Raw genomic sequence first — 18,032 nt, 5'->3', positions numbered from 1 at the left:
GAGGGACTGACCAAACTCCTTTGACTTTCTCTATTACCAAAAAGTACTTGTGCTTAGCTAAGAGGGAAAAAAAAACAGGTGGAGAGATCATTCTGATCAATACATTGATTTGATTTCCCATGAACCAGTGTCAAAGGTGAATTCCATCTGGGTTTTTGACTAGCCACACTAGACTATTAGATGAGCTATAAATTTTAACTAGGGTGCACTGTTGCGCAATTCTCTCAATAACAGACAAGATGCCAGTAATAGAGACCGGCGTAATGGGGTATTGTTTAGTACCTAGAGGAGCTACTTTGATAAAAACGACGGGTTTCCTCTGCAACGGGGCAGACCATTCTTGTCCCTTTTCCAAATTGGACAATCTTGACATTCCTTCTTTTTCAGCTGTCGTATCGACTGTATAACATCACCATTATGAAAATATTTTTCTGAGTTAACACATCCACCTTCAGTAGAAGGTGTTGCTTACGTCCAACCACACAGATGCCAGAATTTCATGTGACCCTAATCGTATTGGAAATGGTTTTGGTTTGTTCTTTTTTAGAGTTAATCACTCCCCCCCCCCCCCCGACCCACTTCGACTTCAGTCCTCTGTTTAACACCAAAAGCAAATTATGTAGACTAAGCAAAGGTCAACATGTAAATTCCACACCAATGTCAAAAAACAATCATTTTCATTGTCACCCCATTAGACAGAAACACCATCACCCATTTTATCAAATAATGCTTTGAGAGAGGAGGCGAGCTAGTCTAGCTTTTTGTGATAGCCAGGAGCGCCTTCTGTTTTTCAGGGGATATGCCATTCAGTCCAGATGGTTACAATTCCTTTCTTGGATTAAGTTTAGGATCACCTGCAGCCTTTGTCTTATCCCTGTCGCTCTTTGCCCGGTGTCATTTTCATTCAAATTTGTGGCATTTACCTGGAAATTTATCTGTCGATGTTACTCCTGCCATCGCTCTCGCCTGGATGGCTTTAAAGTTTGATTCCATATTTCTTTCCCAGTGGTCAGACTCCTCAAGGTGTTTGCCATACGTTATGTGGTTGATCTCCCAATCAGGATGATGACTTTCAACACCTTAGCTATGTCAGTTATTAGCCTCACAACAAAAGTGGACTTGAATGGTTCTTAATTATTAATATCAATTTCGTCCAATGTTCCATCTAAGAAGATAAATATTGTTGTTGTTGGGGATAGTATATTTAGAAGCATAGATACTTGTCTGTGACCAGGACTGAGAATCCTGGAGATTATGTTGCCTACCTGGTTCTCGGGTTGGAATATCTCATCTGGGCTGCTAAAGGACTTGGAGTGGAAGGATAAAGATCTGGTGGTCGTGGCCCACGTAGGCACAAAACAACGTAGATAAAACCAGGGAGAATGAACATCTAGAATCTAAATTAAAAAGAAGAAGCAAAAATGTAATGATTTCTGACTTACTATGTGAGCCATGAGCTTTTTTGACAGAGGGTAAATAATATAAAATGTGTGGTGCAAAGATTGGTGGGGAGAAATGAGTTTGAATTCATGTGGAATTAGCACCAATACTGGGGAAGAAAGGAACTGTTCTGTTCGGACGGTCTTCATCAGAACCATGCAAGGACCAACGTCCTAGCAAATCGCATAACCAGGGTTGCAGAGAAACCTTTCAAATAAATGAGGGGGTGAGTATGGGGGTGGGGTTTGGGGAGGATCAGTTGTAGGGGAAATTAGAGTGACCGAATAAAGGAGGAGATGGAAGTGCAGAACTCAGAAAAGGTTATTAAAATCTCCAGCACAGACACAAACAGAGCAGAGTGGAAAGTGTTAGCAATCAAACTTCAAGCACACTGAACAAACGAATGACAATGTGAAAAGGCACAGTTAATACAGGACTGAAATTGTTATATTTGCACGCACGCAGTAGGAGGAATAATTCAATGTGTTTGTGACTCAGATCAAAATTGGCAAGTATGACGTGGAGGGCATCACGGGGAATCGTCTGCAAGGGGATCAGGATTGGGATCTGAATATTCAAGGATATGCGTCCTATCGAAAATAAAAAGGTGGGCAGATGGGGTGAGGTTGCCTTACTTGTAAGAAATGAAATAAAATTAAAAGGATAAAATTAAACACGGGCAGATGGTGTAGAGTCTGGGTGAGTAGAATTGATGCAGCACAAAGGGAAAACAGAAAGTACAGAGTTGGCATTATGTACAGGTCTCCAAACAGTAGACAGCAGTGGGGGCACTAGGTACACCAGGAAATAGAAATGATGTTGCAGTGATCATGGGGATTTCAATATGCAGGTGGACTGGGAATATCAGTTTGGCAGTGGATTGCAGGAAAAGCAATTTATAGAATGTCGATGAGATGGATGTTTGAAACACCTTGTGGTGGAGCCCATTAGGTAACAGACAATACTGCAGTGAGTGCTGTGCAATGAGGCTGATTTGATAAGGTAGCTTAAGGTGAAGGAATGCCAAGGAGGCAGTGATCATAATATGATTGAATTTACTCTGCAGTTTGAGAGGGAGAAGATAGACTCGGTGGCAACGGCATTACAGCTGAACAAAGGCAATTACAGAGGCACGAGCGAGGAGCTGGGTAGAACTGACGGGGAAAGAGACTAGCTGGGAAAAATACAAACAAACAGCGTAACAGCAATGGCAGGAGTTTCTGGGATTAATTCAGGAGATAGAGCAGGGAGTCATCCGAAGGAAAAAGGCACATGGTACAAAGAGGATGAGGCAAGCATGGCTGACTGGGAAAGTCATAGGTAGCATTAAATCAATAGCGAAAGAATATATTGTAGCAGAGGGCATTGGGAAACCAAAGGATTGAGAAGCTTACAAAGGCCAAGAGAGGGCAACAAAAAAGAAATAGGGAGGTAGAAAATGGAATATGAAGGTAGTCTAGCCGGTAATATTAAAGAAGCATGTAAGAGTTTCTTTTGATATTTAATGGGGAATGGAAAGGCAACAGTACCTATTGGGCCACTGAAAAATGATGCTGGCGTGTTAGTAGTGGGGGACAAGGAAACGGTTGAAGAACTGATTAATTACTTTGCGTCAGTCTTTACTGTGGAATGCACCAGTAATAGGTGGCAGAGCTGAGTATATTGACCATCACCAAGGTGAATGTGCTAGAAAAACAGAATGATCTGAAAGTGGATAAATCAGCTGGACCAGATGGAGTACACATCCCAGAGTTCACGGAAAATAGATGAAGAGATAATGGAGGCATTTGTGGTGATCTTTCAGGAATTGCTAAAGTCAGGGAGGGTCCAAGAGGACTGGAAAATTGCTAACATGATGCCCCTGTTTAAAATGGGAATAAGGACAAAGACGAAAAATTACAGGCATAATAGCCCAACTTCAGCCGTTGGTAACATCCTGGAAACCATTGTGAGGAACTACCTTTCTCAGTACTTGGAAGTGTATGGTTAAAGTCAGCATAGTTTCCTTGTACCTGATGAAGGGCTTATGCCCAAAACGTCGATTCTCCTGCTCCTTGGATGCTGTCTGACATGCTGTGATTTTCCAGCACCACACTCTCGACATATGTTCATCAAGGGGAGGTCATGCCTGAGAAATCTGTTAGAATTCTTTGAGGATGTAATGGGTAGGTTAGACTAAGGAGAACCAACAGATGTTATCTGCCTGGACTTCAAGAAGGCTTTTGACAACGTGCTGCACAGGATGCTGCTAAGTAAGGTAGAGGCCCACAGTGTGAAAGGCAAGATGCTAGCATGGATAGACGCCTGACTGACTGGAAAAAGCAGAGAGTGGGAATAAAAGCGTCTTCCTAAGGAACAAAACCGGTGAAAATAGATATTCTGCAAAACTCAGTGGAGGATCTCGAGGCATTATGGCTATCTTTGCAGATGATATAAAGATAGGTAGAGATTATAGGTCGAACTGACTAATTGGAGGGGCTGCAGAGGGATTTGAACAGATTAAGGGAATGAGCAAAGAAGTGGCAGATGGAGTAGATCATGAGAAAGGGTGAGGTCATACACTTTGCTAGGGAGAACAGAGGCATGGACAACGTTCCAAATAGGGAGAAAATTTACAAGACTGAAATGCAAAGAGACTTCAACATTCTAGTCCAGGATTCTCGCAAGGTCAGCATGCAGTTTGTGTAAGTAGTTAGGATGGAAAATGCAATGATAGCATTTATTTTGAGAACACTTGAACATAAAGTGGGGATGCACTTCTGAACCTGGGTAAGGCTTTGGTCAGTGCGCATTTGGACTATTGTGAGGAGTTTTGGGCAGTGTATCTCAGGGAGGATGTTCTGGTCCTGGATCCTGTTCATAGGAGGTTCCCGAGAATGGTCCCAGGTATGAAGGGCTAAACATATGAGGAACGTTTGAGGACTCTGGGACAACACAAGATGGAGTTTGCAAGGATGATGAGGGACTTGATTTAAACTTCCAAATGCTGAATGGCCTGGATAGGATGGATGTTGACAAGATGTTTCCATTGGTAGAAGCGACGACGACCTGAGGACACAGCCTCAGGGAAGATCTTTTGGAACGGAGGTAAGAAGAACGTGTTCAGCCGCAGCCTGGTAAATCTTTAGAATTCTTTGCCCCAGAAAGCTGTGGAGGGCATGTCATTGAATATACTTACGACTGAGTTAGATAGGTTCTTGATTATCAATGAGATCACGTTTTACTGGGAGAAGGCGGGAGAATAGGATTGAGAAACCTATCAGCCATGATTAATTGGCAGAGCAGACTCAATGGGCTGAATGAAAAAAGTCTGTTCCTATGCCTGATAGTCTTATGCAATTAAGACATCACAAATCTCTCCATATGCTCCTGCACTACTTCATTTCCATTCTGCTGACATGACGCAGTCTTAGTCCAGTCTGTTTCAGCAGGGCCATCGTCCTGCAGCCCAACCTTCAATAATAATCTTGGCCATGATGACATTCCTGGTCAGTTTCGTTCCTAAATTGTCTCCAAATATATTAGACAATACCTGTACTCCATCCAAAGAATGCAAACCATATGTATCTTTAAGCTGTTTCACTTCATCACATCTTTTCATACCTGCGGTTATGGGTGAGACAGTTCTTTGGACAATCTTTTTCCACAAGTTTGAGATTTGCCGACATATGTGTCATCCATTATAAATACTTACATTTTGCATCAGGACGATCACTTTGTTTTTTTTTCCCCATGCGGTTTCATCCATATCCCTACAAATCTCAGCCGAAGTGTTCATTCCCGCCCATAAACATTAGAGAGTCCGAGCTGCAATTGACCAGTTCAGCCCCTTCACTCTAGAATTCGTACTTTATCTTGGACGGACATCAACGATGAGAAAAGGGAATTAAATCAGACTGCTCATGCAAGGTAAGTGCAAATTGTCTTCCAAAAATTGGGTCTTCTCTTTCTCTCCGAAACTGTTAAGCAATTTTAAATTCTTAACAGTCAAGCTTTTAATTAATATTTTAAACGGTTAACTTTACGGTAATGCTTAGTTTTCTTGATGGTTTCTTGTTGCTGTCTAATTGTTGTCTTACCCAATAGAGACCAGTGAATGCCTTCTTTGCCTTTACAATGGGTGGTTTTGCCTGAAACACGTTTGTTATCATGCAAGTACCCTTTTTCTAAAGGAGATTCCAGGTTTTTTTTTTACAGTTTTCTGTCAAGGTTTTCGAGAGCTCAAATTGTTGCTCACTGTGTTCCAGAGACTTTTGGCGGGGCCTTCCCTCCTTTTTACTGTTGCAGGAAAGTCCTGTTTCTTTTCTCCTGTAGTAATTTGTTATGAGTTTCTGTTACAATTGATCTCGAGTCTAAGGCTAAGCAGGTTGCCGTGGTTTGGTGGGGGCAGGGTGTATAGGGGCAGACTTACATGTCTATTCGGGGACTCGAGCTGTATACCACTGTCAGAATTTCAAAATTACTTGAAAGATTGTTTATGGATTATTAGTTGGACTGAGGGCTGATGAGACTCAATGAGCCGTAGGCCAGAGATTGCACTCTCTTTCTGCCAAGTGCAGACTTCCAAATGACATGGGCTCAAGTAGGAGACCACGGGCATGGTCTGGATCGCGTTGGTTAAAGTGGGTCTGAGCTTTGACCTTTTAAACAAGAGGGAGTCCTTACATTTGGGCGCCGCTCACATGTAGGGAGCCTTCTGTGTTCCAACGTTCACCTCTGTGATCCTATTGACGACACCAGGAATTTGCATTCCTAAGAAATAATGGATAAGTCAGTGATCTTTTCAAATATCTTGCTTTATTTGTTCTTGCGTGGACACTACATGGCTGCCTGATGAGAACTCTGCCGCTGTAGCTTTTCTCATGCACTTTATTGATATATTTTCACTTGATCCTCCAGAAACTGCAGGTAACGGTGAGTACCTTCAATTAATCTATTCCACGATATCTTTCCCCGACATACAACACTAAGTTTTGCAAACACTTCCCCACACATGAACCACAAGACATAGGCAACAGTTGCTTTCTCTCATACTTCTTATCTGCTTCAAACCGATTCTATTCATGTCACACGTGAACGTATTGCAATAGGACCTTGAAGTCTAAACTTTGGGTTTGCAGTAGTTTAACACACGATTTTTCCATATGCTCCACACCATGCCCAATGTCTTCCCCTTTCAATGACCTGTGATTCCGCCCGCACTCTGTTGCCTGATCAATGGAATTTATGATGAATGTGAAGGGAAGAGTGTGACAGGGCCACATGGAGGGAGAGAGAAAAGGAGAATGATGCAGAGGAGGACTGCAAAAAAAGTGTGAGACAAAAGGAGGAGGAGAAACGACAGGGGATATTGTGAGAGTCGGAGGGAGGTACGGAGGGAGTGGGAGCAAGGGAGAGAGTTGAATTCTGCTGAGGCCAGACTGGAGTTAATGACTGAGCGTTGAAAACAAGGACCAGGCGAACTAAAACCAGCAGGAGAACCAAGGTGCCAAGCAGCAAAGATAAATATATACTTTTTGTGTATTTGTGAAGAAGCTGGGTTGGAGCGAGGCGGATTCAGCCCCAAATCCTGGTCCTCGGTGATGGGGAGGGGAATGTGGCCAAGTCTCCTGCCAAGTTTGCCTTTGTTCACACCAAGACAAATAAAATATAGTTAACTCTGCTGCGTGGCACATCTTATTGCTGAAACCTTGAACTGAAATGAGAAAATTCTGGACGGATTGATTAATGGGTGAAATTGATTGATTGATAAATTTGGGTGAAGGGATATTCCAACACCTTCTTCAGCTGGTGCCTGAACTTAGTCTGGGTCACGGCATAAATCGCGGTGTTTGTGCAGCAACCCAGGAGCTGCAGCATGAAGCCCAATTCCCGCACAAATGGATCTATATACACAGACTCATACCCAACCCACCACATCCGGTACGATATAGAATACAGCATTATCGTTGACCATAACAGGATGAAATTGGCTGAGATCACAAACAGTAAAATTATGGATTTTTTTCGATTTTGCATTTCTGTGTCACACTGAACATCCGCATTGGTGTGAGCCCATAATCTCCTGCGGGCTTTGCTGGTCACTAAAATGTGCCTGACGGTGAAAACATTGAACAGCAGAATCAGGAGAAATGGGAGAGCTGGAGTTAAAATGTGGTGGAGGAACTCGATTGATGTCCAGACAACAGAGTAACGAACAACAATTGTTACATCACAAAACCAGGGAGCATTGAACAAGCCATACACACATCTGAGCATAAAATACCAGAAAATGTTCTTTAAACAGCTAAGCACAGTCACTGCTCCCAGAACCACAGCCACCGTTTTCTCACTGCAATATGTACTTTTCAGGTTTTGGCAACAAATGGCCACAAATCGATCAAAGGTGAAAGTGACGGTGAACCAGACAGAACAGTCAGTGGCTGCATAAAGCAGGACAGCGTGGACATTACAGACACAGATGTGTCTCAGGAAATAGAACTGTTCCTCATAAACGATGGGAATGTGTCTCAATATCAGGTCGAGGATGACGACCAGTAGATCCGCAACTGCCATGGACACCAGGTAGCGGCTGACACATGGAGACAATCCACAATCTTTGTAAAGAAGGACGTAGACCGTCACTACGTTAACTGTGAGGAAGGAAGAGAAACAAATTATTCATCAGCCTGGAGACAAAGTTACCAGTTTGATTGGGGACATTGTGAGATTTTCTAAGTAGTTGTAGTATTCAGAGATTTGTTGAAATAATCTCTGAAGAGCTGAAGTAACAAATTAGGATGTTTGAATTACTTACAAAAATGTGATCTAAAACACCAGAAACCCTCCCTTCCCAAATACAGAGAGGCACATCCATACGAACAGATAATTTCTAGAAAGATCTCGCACACCCGATGACTCGAAAGCAGGCACAGGTCACTCTTTACTTTTCCTAATATGCAGATTGAAAACATTACCCCCCTGAAGAATTTTCACCCAGTACGTTGAGGACAACTGGCGGTTTCCACTTTCTGTCTTTTAGTCCAAATTGTTGTTGATCCTCTACCATGAATAAATGTAAATGGAGTGAAAACGTATTCACCTCCTTAACTACCTGAGGAGACTTCGAAACAGTCTCTCCTTCTGCCTGGAATGGGCTCTCTTCCCTCGGGATCTTATCTTTTATGCAATTAACGGATGCCCGACTGTTCAGAAGTAATGTCAGTTATAGAATGTTGTGTAACATGTCGGACACAGAATGTTAAAGAGAATGTCGATTATAGAATGTTATGGGCAGTCTCGGTTACAAAATGTTCTGGATAATGTCACTGTTCGGATGTGATAGAGACATAAATATCTACAGACAAACGATTTTCCATCCATCATACCTTCCCCAGTCAAAAGCACTTACACAACCCTGTCTAATCATCACCCAGGATCAGGAAAATGCCACATGAAGAACAAAGAGGCAAAACGTGAAAATTGCAGATATAGGAGATCAGTGTCCAGAGTGTGGTCCTGGCAAAGCCCAGCCAGTATGCGAGAAGCAGGAGAATTGACGTTTCGAGCACAGGCCCGTCGACCTGATGTACATCGTATGCTCGAAACATCGATTCTCCTGCTCCTCGGATGTTGACTGACTGGCTGTGCTTTTCTGGTACCACACTTTCGACACAAGAAGTGGAGACTTTTTGTTGCAATCACAGGAACATAACGATTGAGTTGCATCAATTGGCCATTCGGCCCTTCAACCCTCCTCAACGATAAAGTCTGGTTATGGCTAATCTGATTGCATCCTGTGCTGCGCATTCCCACTGACTCCTGGATAAACATTGACTTCACTGTTATTCATTAATTTATTTTTCTGTACCCCAAAAGTATCTCAATATTTCTGCTCCCATTCATCGTCTGGCAAGTGAGGTCGACATGCACATAACACTCTGAGAAAATAAGATAAACCTCCTAATCTCTGTAAAGAAATGAAGATGCCTCTTGCAAAACAAGTATTCAATCCCTAGTCGTCTCATCACTTTGTTAGTTTCAGTTTGCGATTGGGAATTCTCCTTGATCACATTTGTGAACCACAAGAGGCTAATATTCTCAGTGAAGTCTTCCTTTCAGACGAGAATAAAGTTTGGGCTGAGTTTAGTGAAATATTTGCTTAACTATCTGTCATCAGACGCTGCATCAGAACATAATTTCAACGAGCCAACACACACACTGCAGCACAGAGGAACTACGCAGAGGAGAGAAAAATCACCTCTACCGTGTGTTCAAAAAAGAATGGTTAACCAATGAACACAGTCCGCCGATTTCTCGGCAACAAACACAAACAAGCAGACAAAACACGGCCAGAACTCTACCCACTCTCCTCTACATCAAAGCCATCCCAGAAATGACTGCCAGACTACTCAGATCTCTGGGCATCGTGGTAGACCACAAACCCACCAACACGCTAAAACAGCAGCTGATGAACTTGAAAGACTCTATACAGACAACCAGCAAAACAAATGCCATCTACAAAATATTGTGCAAGGATTGTAACAAAGACTACATTGGACAAACAGGCAGAAAACTAGCCACCAGGATGCATGAACACCAATTAGCCACAAAAAGATATGACCCTCTCTCATTGGTGTTCTCACATACAGATGAGGAAGAGCACCACTTCGATTGGGACAACACATCCATCCTACGACAAACCAAACACAGTCACGCACGAGAATTCCTAGAAGCATGGCATTCAAACTGGAACTGTATCAACAAACACATCGACTTAGACCCCCATCTATCACCCCCTGAGAGAAGGACCAGGAAGTGTCTGCACCACCGGAAATAGCATCATCACAGGAAATGACATCATCAACCCAAAAGAAACCCAAACATAAAAATAGAAAGCAGGTATTTTCAGCATTGCTTCGCCTGAGGCCCACTGTAGATGTTACCACATACGGTAACGAAACGTCTGGAAATGAACCTTGCAGCTCAGCGAGCAAACCTACATCCAAAACCTCAACCTGACTTACAAATCTTCTCAAAACTCGCTAATATCTGTCACTTTTAATAACTTAAGATACTGGATAAGAATTCAGCCATTCGGCTCCTCAAGGCTATCTCACCATTTGATCATGACTGAGATGCTTTTTAAAAATCACGCTCCTTCCTTCTTCCTGTAACTCCACTGATCTTCTCCTGAGTATATTTTCACAGCTATTTTTAAACAAGATGACAGTCTATAGCTGCAATTTTATTTTGGCTCTTTTCACATCTTCAGTCTGGGCTTCCCTGTGTGGCTGAAGACACGACTAGTTGACAGTGTCTTCCCGTTTCTCTATCTCTATCACATCTATTCAGATGATCGTGAATTCCAGTGGGTAACTCCGACATGACCTCCTTTTCCCTAACACAAAATTTCCACAGTCTCCCGCACCCAACCCGCAAACTATATTGAACAGGGCTTTAAGCTGTGACTGACCCATCTCCTGCAGTTCTGCCCTCATCCCTTTCCCTCCTGTACAGGTCAACTAATATATCAGTACGCAAAATACTTGTCTGTCTAATATAAAACAGTGATTTGGAGATATGGGAGATCTGAAACAAAACCTCTTCTAATGAATATATACCAGATTTGAAGTGTTCCTGTGCTTTCTTGCTGCAGATGCGGCCAGACCCGCTGAGTTTGACTGGCAAAATCTGCACCACGTTACCCTCATTTCTTGTTTTTACAGGCAAAAGAATTGTCCTGCAGTTGTGACTTCGCTATGCAACTCCCGCTAACATTGGCTTCTCCTTGCTGTTTCTAAGCTCCAATAAAACGTTTTCTTTGTAATCTGATCGATGTTGGCTGTGGTGAGATTAATAATAGATTTGTCAAGCTGCATCATGAGGTCCATCACCACGCTGCCACTTTTTTTTGTTCTTCTCAGGAGGAATAGTGAGAATCTCACTGGGTCTCCCCGGTGCAGTAACTGAGTGGAGAAGGGCAATGATCTCCTCTGAGCATTCCTCCTGATGGGTGACAAAGCTCTCACCTGGGTGGCAGCTTCAGAGCTGGCTGGCATTGTCTGGTGACACGACCTCAACTATTGTTCCTGGGGAAGAGGACGTTCTGCTTGTGCACCTCGCCACCTAGGAGGAATTCCATCCATACCTGCAAACCGGTAGGACAGCAATTTCCCCAAAATGCCACGTGCGTGCTCAATATTTGGAATTATAGAGGGAAGCTGTGCATGGACTGGCCTTGTTGAAGTACACTACGGCCTTTCAAAGTTGGCTCTCGTGCCCGGGAAGCTGGTTAATTCCAGGATTGTCAATGATTGGTAAGTTGCTCTGGGAATAGTGTACAGCAAGAAGTGATAGAAACACAGACAGTTTCTGCGAGGTGTCAAACGCCAATTAATTTGTTGAGATGCACTCAGCCTCATGTTGGAAATCTATCCACAAATTCGACTGAAGTAGCACTTCACACACCAAGTGAATAAGGTAAATACGTTGATCGTTTGACTTAAGAGCAGATGGGAAATGTTTCATGAAGCACCATCATCATCACTGCGCATGTTCTCTGTCACCGTCAGAACAGGCACACTTGTGGTGGTGATAAAGTGGTGTACAATCAGGAAAATAGCTCCCCTGCAAGTCCCCAATGCTGATACCAGGACCAAGAAATCTCATCGATGGATTGATTGATTGTCATGTGTACAGAATATATGAAAAACATTGTTTATGAGCAGTACAGGCACAGATATGCAGATCATAGGGTGAGAAAAAAGAATCTTAGAAGCATACAGGTTGGTCCCACAGTTTATGCACTAGGCGAGATCAACATCAGCACTATCAGAATAACTTTAGGTTTGAATGTCCATTCGTCAGTCTAATATCAGACAGGAAGAAACTGTTCCTGTACTTGCTCGTGCACGTATTCAAGGTTCTGAATTTTCTGCCAGATATAAGAGGTTGTAGGAAAGCATTACCAGGGTGTGTTGTGTCTTTAGTGATTTTAGAAACCTTTCTGCGGCAACGGGCCTTGTAATTTGAGTCCATAGATGGGAGGTTGCCTTCTGTGATGGTCTGGGCTCTGCACACCACATTCAGTAGGTTTTTACGGCCCTGGGCAGAGCAGTTGCCACACCAGGCCTTCATGTATCTGGACAGTATGCTTTCAATGGTACATCTGTCGGATTTGGTGAGCTATTGAATAGGACCAAGCATAGAAGGATATAAGCCCTTCCTGATGAAGGGCTTATGCCCGAAACGTCGATTCTCCTGCTCCTCAGATGCTGCCTGACCGGCTATGTTTTTCCAGCACTACAGTCTTTGAGGGATATGACTTTGTTAACTCTGCTTTATTTTGAATTTTGTAATCCTGTTTATGCCAGAGGTGTTTTCTTTCGGTGGAAGTTGGAATGGGAGGAGCAGCAGTGAGCACCTGAGGGTCGACGGGAAGGTACATTTAAAATATAAATACTTACCTCATGCATAGCTGGAAAGCATGGCGAGCAGGAGAGGACACCAGACTGCTGGGTCAGTGAGGCTTTATATTGCGGCAGTTGCTTTACCTGAGACGCTACTCGGGCAGTTTCTCACACCAGTCCTCCTCTCCCAACCAAAAAGAAGGTTCTCTGCAACTGATTGGTAAGGTAGCTAGATTTCTTTTTTTTTTAGTTTTTCTGTCGTCTCGTTGTGAAATTAGAAGAGTGGAAATGGAGGTTAGGGCAGTTAAGTGTTCCTCCTGCAGAATATGTGAGGTGAGGATCACCACTAGTGTCCCTGCCGACTGCCTCTGGAGGAAGTGTACCCAACTCCAGCTCATCGAATACCATGTTAGGGAATTGAAACTGGATGAAGTTCAAATCATTCAGAAGGTGGCGGGGGCTATTCAGAGGAGTTACAGGGAGGTAGTCACACACCTCAAGTAAAAGTGAAAGGTAGATGCGTTACCGCCAGTGGATGGAAATGGAACCAGCGGTCAGTGCAAGCACCCCCTGTGGCCGTTCCCGCAACAAGCATACTGCTTTGGATATTGTTGGGGGAACAACTAATCAGAAGTAAGGAAAGGGGAACTGTTCTCTGGCACTGAGTCTGTCTCTGTTGCTCAGAAGGGAAGAAGGAAGAGGAGCAGAGCATTAGTCATTGGGAATTCCATAGTTAGTGGGAAAGATACGCGATTCTGTGGGATTCACTGTTAGAGTGTTGTCTCCCATGTGCCAGGATTTACAATGTCTCTAATCATGATCTCAGGATCCTTCGGGAGGAGTGAGGAGCAGCCCCAAGTTGTGGTCCAGATAGGCATCAACGACATAGATCGGGAAAAGATGCGAATTTAAGGCGGAAAACCAAGGGGATAGAGTAGAAGCTTCGATCTAGAACAAACAGAGTTTTTATCTCTGGGTTTTTGCCCTTGCCATGTGCTGTCGAGGCGAGGAATAGGGAGAGAGATGAGTTGAACACGTGGCTATAGGGATGGTACAGGAGGGAGGTTTTGGATTCCTGGATAATTGGGGCGCTTTCTGGGGTAGTTAGGTCTTCTACAAACCGGACGATCTTCACCTGAACAAGAGGGGTATCAGTATCCTGTGGGGAAATTTGCTAATCCTACTCCAGAGGGTTTAAGCCAATTCAGCAGGGGGTGGGGAACATAAATTGTCGATTGAGTATGCAGGAGTTTAACAGTAGTGAGGTCAGAAATAAGGTTTCAAGGTCTCAAGAGGGCACCAGCAAGGAAGAGGTTGATTTGAAGTGTGTCTACTTCAACGCCAGGAGCATCCGAATTAAGGTGGGTGAACTTGAAGCAAAGTTTGGTACCTGGGATTCAATGTTGTGGCCATTTCGAAGACATGGGTAGAGGAGGGACAGAAATGCTTGTTGCAGATTCCGGGATTTGCTGGTTCAGTAAGAACAGATGTAACGGCAAAGAGGGTGTTGTGGGATTGTTACTCAAGGACAGTATCACAGTTGCAGGAAGGACGTTTGAGGACTGGTGTACTGAGGAATTATGGACTGAGGTGAGAAACAGGAAAGGACAGGTCACCTTGTTGGAAGTTTTCTATCAGCCTCCAATAGTTCCAGAGATGTAAAGGAGAGAATAGTAAAGAAGATCCACAGAAGGACTGAGAGTAACAGGGTAGTTGTTATGGGGGACTTACCTTTCCAAATATTGACTGGGAATACTGTAGTTCAAGTATTGGTCAATTTTCGTCCAATTTGTGCAGGGGATTTACCTAACACAGTATGCAGACAGGCCAACAAGGGGCTAGTCCACAATTGAATTGCTACTAGGTAATGAAACTGGTCAGATGTTTGATTTGGAGGTAGGTGATCACTTTGGTGATATTAACCGTAATTTGTTTATGTTTCCTTTAGTGATGGAAAGGGCTGGGTGTATACCGCAATGCAACAGTGATTGCTTGGTAAAAGACAATTACAACAGGGTTAGGCAAGATTTCGGATGCATCGGATGGGGAAGTTGAAATGTGGAGCATAGGACTTTCTATAGGAATACCAGGAATAAAAGAATGACCAGAGTAAGGTTAGGGATATTCAAGGACAGTTGTGGGAATCTGTGCGTGGAGTCAGAGGAGATAGGGTTGAGTGATCGCATAAAATGATGTAGTTAACATAACTCGATTGGTTTGTTTAATTTGAATAAAGTGAGGACTGCAGATGCTGGAGATCAGAGCTTAAAAGTGAGTTGCTGGAAAAGCGCAGCAGGTCAGGTAGCATCCAAGGAGCAGGAGAATTGACGTTTCAGGCATAAGCTCTTCTTCAGGAATGAGAAAGGTCTGCCCTTGAACCCCGCCCCTCCAATCGCCACCAGGACAGAACCCCACTCGTCCTCACCTACCACCCCATCAACCTCCAGATACATCGTATCATCCTTCATCATTTCCGCCACCTCCAAACAGACCCCACCACCAAGGATATATTTCCCCCCCCTCCCCTATCAGCATTCCAGAAAGGCCACTCCCTCCTCGACTCCCTCGTCAGGTCCACACCCCACACCAACCCAACCTCCACTCCCGCACCTTCCCCGCAACTGCAAGAAATGCTAAAACTTGCGCCCACACCTCCCCCCTCACTTCCCTCCAAGGCCCCAAGGGATCCTTCCATATCCATCGCAAATTCACCTGCACCTCCATACATATCATTTACTGCATCCGCTGCACCCGATGTGGCCTCCTTTACATTTGCGGAACGTTTCAGAGAACACCTCTGGGACACCCGCACCAACCAACCCAACCACCCCGTGGTGGAACACTTTAACTCCCCCTCCCACTCCGCCAAGGACATGCAGGTCCTTGGCCTCCTCCATCGCCAGACCATGGCAACATGACGCCTGGAGGAAGAGCGCCTCATCTTCCGCCTAGAGACCCTCCAACCACAAGAGATGAATGCAGATTTCTCCACCTTCCTCATTTCTCCTCCCCCCCCACCTTATCTCACTCCCAACCCTCGGAGTCAGCACCGCCTTCTTGACCTGCAATCTTCTTCCGACCTGTCCGCCTCCAACCCCTCTCCGGTCTATCACCCTCACCTTAACCTCCTTCCACCTATCGCATTCCCAACGCCCCTTCCCCAAATCTCTCCTCCCTAGCTTTTATCTTAGCCTGCTTGGCATACCTTCCTCATTCATGAAGAAGGGCTTATGCCCGAAACGTCGATTCTCCTGCTCCTTGGATGCTGCCTGACCTGCTGCGCTTTTCCAGCAACACATTTTTCAGCTCTGGTTTGTTTAATTTGTTAATATGTCATTTTACTTACATGATATAGTAATCTTTTGCGTTTTTTTTGTCTTATGGTCCTCCTCCACAATCTCCTGGAGGAACACTAGTACTCCAAAATGTAATGATTCCAAATAAACTTGCTGAACTAAAACATGTTGTTATAACTTTGTCCGCCTCAGTCCAACACTGGCTACTCCACATCATCTGAACGAAAAGGCTGTGGATGCTACCAGGCCAGCAATCAGCAATCAGCAGCATGTAGGCTTCTGCATGGTCACACGACCGCGTTAAATCGAGTGAGAGTTTGGAGCTTCCAATTCTACCAATAAAGCCATGAAATAAAAGTGAGTTGCTGGAAAAGCGCAGCAGGTCAGGTAGCATCCAAGGAGCAGGAGAATTGACGTTTCGGGCATAAGCTCTTCTTCAGGAATGAGAAAGGTCTGCCCTTGAACCCCGCCCCTCCAATCGCCACCAGGACAGAACCCCACTCATCCTCACCTACCACCCCATCAACCTCCAGATACATCGTATCATCCTTCATCATTTCCGCCACCTCCAAACAGACCCCACCACCAAGGATATATTTCCCTCCCCTCCCCTATCAGCATTCCAGAAAGGCCACTCCCTCCTCGACTCCCTCGTCAGGTCCACACTCCCCACCAACCCAACCTCCACTCCCGCACCTTCCCCCGTTGTCAGAGGAGATAGAATGGTTAGTTACAACATGCTCTCAATCCATCTCACAGAATCAGCCCAGACCACCATAAATCCAGATGAGGTATCTGCTTATAATGAAGTACTGTGCAAATATGGCTAGTGTTCTGCACAATACAACGTGGCAATCTTCACAGAATCGGAAAATGTGGCGTTGTAAAAGCTCAACAGGTCGGGCAGAATACGAGGAGCAGGAGAATCAACGTTTCTGGCATAAGCCCTTCATGAGGAATGTGGAGGACGGCAAAGGGGGCTGAAAAATACATAGGGGGAGGGGGGGCTGTGGAAAGGTAGCTGAGAAGGAGATAGGCAGATGCAGCTGGCAGTGATGATGATAGGTCAGAGTGGATAAATGGGAAGAAAGATGGACAGATAGGCCAGTTCAAGAGAGCAGTGTTGAATTGGAGGGATGGATGTGGGATGAGGTTGGGGACGGGAGATCAGATTCCATTTCAATGAATGTAATTTCCGCTCCCACGTAGTCAATAATGCCCTCCAGCACATCTCCTCCACTTCCCCGTACCTGCGCCCCTTGAACCACACTCTTGCAACTGCAACAAGGATAGAGCCCATCGCCCACCCCCCAACCACCATACCCTGGTCCTCACATTCCACCTCATCAATCGACGGATCCAGGACATTAGACTCCGCCATTTCCATCCCCCCAGTCAGACCCCACCAGCAGAGATATATTTCCATTTGCAGCCCTATCAGCATTCCACCAAGACCATTCAATCTGTGAGTCTCTCGTTAGGTCCATGCCTGCCACTGACGTGCCTTCTACTCCCAACACCTTCCCATCCTGCCGTAAGAGGTATAAACCTGCACCCACACCACCCCGCTCACCTCCATTCAAGGTCCCAAAGGATCCTTCCGCATCCAGCAGAGACTTTCCTGGACATCCACACACCTCATCTGCTGTGTCCGTTTCTGTTGATGTGTTCTGCACATTGGGGAGACAGGACGCCCGCTCACAGAACATATCAGGGAACATCTTTGGGACACATGCAGTAAACAGCCACACTGTCCTGTGGCCGACGACTTTAACTCCACCTCCCACTCTGCCAAGAACATGTATGTCCTCGTCCTTTTCCACCATGAAAACCTAGCCATCCGACGTCTGTAGGAAGAATGACTTATCTTCCACATTTGGACCTTCCATCCTCATGGCATCATCGT

Source organism: Chiloscyllium plagiosum, unplaced genomic scaffold (genome assembly GCF_037043375.1).
Source record: "Chiloscyllium plagiosum isolate Xiang-an unplaced genomic scaffold, Cpla_swu_hap1 HiC_scaffold_45, whole genome shotgun sequence".
Classification (NCBI taxonomy): domain Eukaryota; kingdom Metazoa; phylum Chordata; class Chondrichthyes; order Orectolobiformes; family Hemiscylliidae; genus Chiloscyllium; species Chiloscyllium plagiosum.
Note: the sequence above shows the minus strand (reverse complement) of the source record.